At 46.4% G+C, this 3,944-nt stretch overlaps 1 pseudogene; it reads left to right on the top strand.

The window, feature by feature from the left end:
• The first annotated feature begins 1,010 nt into the window (after positions 1–1,010).
• LOC123442264 lies at positions 1,011–2,939 on the top strand (annotated as a pseudogene).
• The last annotated feature ends 1,005 nt before the right edge of the window (positions 2,940–3,944 follow it).

Here is a 3,944-nt window from a genome sequence, read left to right as displayed (position 1 = left end):
GTGGCATTTGATCATTCACCCAGCTTGACAGCCTCTCAATTATATACTGTACTCTATATTGTTTGTCCAATCTATATTCTGCAACAGAAGTTTCTTTTTTTCAAATTTTAGTCACCTCTTCTTCAAATGATCGCACATGTATCCAATAGAACCAAAGCCCCCCCGTCAGAATTATGCATCCCCGCAAATGCACCGCCCCTGTTGAGAGTCGCCCAGGAAAAGTCTCGCCCGTCTCCTTCGCCCTCATCCTCCTCTGCCACTGCCGCCGTGAGCAAGCATGGGAAAGAAAGCCAGGTTCTGTTCTGTATAGTAGGTTCAGGTCTAGGTGTATGGCTAGGTCTAGGTTTGCCTTTGGGGTGTTTGGCCTGATTCAAGTCAGAGCTTTGATCTGGCGCCTTCCAGCTGCGGCCAGATCTTCCCCGAGCTGGTTTTCCATGGACGAAGACAAAGGTGGACATGATCTTTGCTGGAGCAGATAATTGGACCTGATCGCAACTCTTGTTCTCAAGATAGGGTCCTGTATGCAAGTTTCAAGGTCTGTGCTGTAATTTTGTTTCCTTTGGAGTCCTGGTCTAAGCTTTGTATTGCTATCGCTAGAAATTAATGGAAGCTCCGGATCCTTTTAGCCTGACAACTGTTCAAAGAAAATTTCAACAACAAAAAAAACCTTTCCAACTTGCAGCATGGGACATGTTTGCTCTTCAAGATCACAAATTTGGGTCTTGTAGTTGTAAGTTGTAACACATGCCAAAAGATAATCAAGCTTTTCAGCTTACCAACGCAGTAGTCGAGTTCTGTTCTCTTCATAGAAGCATACCCGGCTTGTTTCCCTAAACTCCATCCCTAGGTTGTTGCTTATTTTTTGTTTTGCTATGAACAAACAACTTACTTAGTGCACCTTTTAATTTCTGCATGTATTGTATTTTTAGTGATATGTTGTACACTGCACACTAATTTCGGCTCCCCGTCTTCTGGAAATGCTAGGACTGTTTAATCTGGATTCTGAAGCAATGAGTACCTGTAAAAAGGCCAGGACAGATATCATATCTGTTGCGAGTTCAGACATACTCCCTCCATAGTAATCTAAATGCTTTTATATTAGTTTACAGAGGGGGTACTTAGCAGTCTGCCTCCAGAGATAAAGGGCGACATCCTCTCCAGTTTGAGTGTGGAAGAAGCAGTTAGGACCAGCACCTTGTCAAGTACTTGGAGGGATGCATGGACTGATATGCCAAAAATATCTCTGCACGATGGAAACGTTGGTCGATATGGTGCTATCACTCCATAAGGGAACTACACAAGAGTTTCATATTTCAGGTAACAAAAATTACCATGATGAGTTCGCTAGGTGGATGCTCGTGCTGTCAAGGAGATCACCAAGATCAGTTATAATCAAGTTGAACTCAGGACCAAGGTATAAGTTACCCCATGTCTCTTTTCTATCGGCGATTCCTGGAAAAAATGCATCATCCGCTTGCCCCAGGTGTTCCAAACTCACCTAGGCTTGAAAATTTTCTCTTCCACAGATATGGATATCCGAAATCTGATCTCCTTCTGCCCCGAACTTGTTCATTTGAGTTTAACTTCTTTTGTGGGCATCAACTGTCTAAACATTCAAGCTCATAAACTGAAATACCTAGATGTTGATGGGGACTTTGATGACATTAATTTGGATGCCCCTAATCTTGAAAGGATCGTTCTCTCTCTTGATCAGGACGCTAAAGTATATCAATCTGTTTCAAGTGCGCATGGCGAGCAGTCATTGGGAACTCTTGGTGACATAAAAAAAACTTGCAATTTGTGGCTTTTTCCTCAAGGTGAGCTATTACTACTGTTAGGAAAGCAACTTATCTTTATTGAAGGCCCAAGGGACATATATATATTACACATGACTTGAGCTGTAAGGAAAGTAAACATAGACTAATAAGGATTCCTAGACTAATATTAATGCTTCCTAACACCCCCTCAAATGCGAAGCGTATGCAATAGCATTACATTTGAAGAAGTGTAATACTAAAAAAAATGATAATCCAAATCCGCGTCTTGAGAGTGTCGTCGTAGCATGAAGAGTCTTCAAAACTTGTCGAGTTGCCGAAGGAGATAACGAAGAGATGGCACATCAGAGGTAGACACCGCATCACTTGAAGATACAAGAGAAGTATCAAGAGTAGATGGGTTGTCAAAAGAAGATGACACATCAGAGGAAGACACCGAAGAGATGGCACATCAGAGGAAGACACTGCATTATTTGAAGATACAACATAAGTATAAAGAGAAGATGGGTTGTCAAAAAAAAAATGGCACATCAAGAGAATAAAGCATTGTGCAGAAAATCATAGTCCACGACAACCGATGGCGAAAGAAGTTCGGCGGTTAAGGCACGATGAACATAGATTGACAACGCAAAAGAATTCTAGGAAATCCTATAGAAAACAACAAGGACAAATAGGCCACAAAAGTTGTATAGAAAGGATCAGGACCGAAAAAAAAGGCTGATGGACAATGGTATGATGGACTCGCATGGCATGAGAAACACAAAATATAAACGGATTTGATGGACGCAGCGAAAAAACACACATGCTAGATGAAGATGCGATGGCAGCGAAAAAACTAACGGTGAAGGCAGCGGAAGAAACATGAAGATTTTATTTTTTATACGAGATCAAGAAGCGGATCAAGACAGATAGCTGAATCAATCAGGCATACGAACTACGGAAACCAGATCCATGGTGTGTCTAGTAGCACCACGTGGCTGATAGTAGCACTACCAGCGATGCACAACAGGAAACGCAATAGATAGTAGCATCCCTAGCCACATGCTCCTGTGCTCTGCTCTGCTCTATGCCTCTGATCCATCCATCGTGTTCGCGTGCGTGCCCCGGCTGCAGCGGCGGCTGGAGCAAGACTCAGACTTCGGAGGAGGCGTCACCTGGAGGTAGTAGGATAAGATGGCCATTGGCGGAGCGGCGCCGCACGACTCGCCGGGCGAGCTACCGGGCTTCGAGCAGCCAATCCTCCACGCGCACGACGGCCTGCAGGACGGCAAGGACGACCCCGCGGCGGCACACGACCACGAGGCGCAGTGCTTATTGAATGCCGGCGGCGCACGACCACGAGGCGCAGTGCTTATCGAATGCCGGCGGCGCACGACCGCGAGGCGCAGTGCTTATCGGATGCCGGCGGCGCGACGTCCCTGCGCACATGCTTCAATGGCCTCAACACCCTCTCCGGCGTGGGGCTGCTGTCCATCCTCGTCACCATGATCTGCTGCTACACCGACCAGCTCCTGCAGACGTGCACGAGATTGATCCGCAGCAGGGGACGAGCCGGATCGGGATCGGGAGGAGATGCAGCACCCTGGAGGGACCCGTGGATCCGGCGGCGCTCCGCAGCAGGGAACGAGAGCAGCACCCTGGGGATCGAAATCGGGATCGGGGGGGGGGGGGGCGAGATCCAGTGACGGGAACGGCGGCTGGAGCAGCAGGACGAGAAGCAGCAGCTAGACGAACAGCGGCTGCGTGGAGAAGGATCGAAGCATGAGTTGACCTGCTGGAGAACATCGGCAGCTAGACGAACAGCGGCTGAGTTGAGTTGTGCCACTGAGAGTAGTTGGTCATGATATTGTCTAGGAGTTTTGTATCTTCTCCTAACGTGATTTCCATGATCGTTCCACCTGAGGCGGAGTCCAAGATATTGCGAGAAGCAAAATTCAAAACCAGCGTAAAAGATTTGTATAATCATCCACAAACTCAAGCCATGAGCGGGACAATTATTTCTAATCATTCACTTCATCCTCTTCCAAGATTGTGCAACGTGTTCATGATCAAGTTGCTTGAAATTCATGATATCGTTACGGAGAGAGACAATCTTAGCCGGCGGAAAATACTTGGATATGTAAGCATCTTTGCACTTATCCCAAGAATTGATACTATTTTTGGCAAAGA

This window comes from Hordeum vulgare, chromosome 3H (genome assembly GCF_904849725.1).
Source record: "Hordeum vulgare subsp. vulgare chromosome 3H, MorexV3_pseudomolecules_assembly, whole genome shotgun sequence".
In the NCBI taxonomy this organism is placed as follows: domain Eukaryota; kingdom Viridiplantae; phylum Streptophyta; class Magnoliopsida; order Poales; family Poaceae; genus Hordeum; species Hordeum vulgare.
This window is presented reverse-complemented; position numbering and strand designations above follow the sequence as displayed.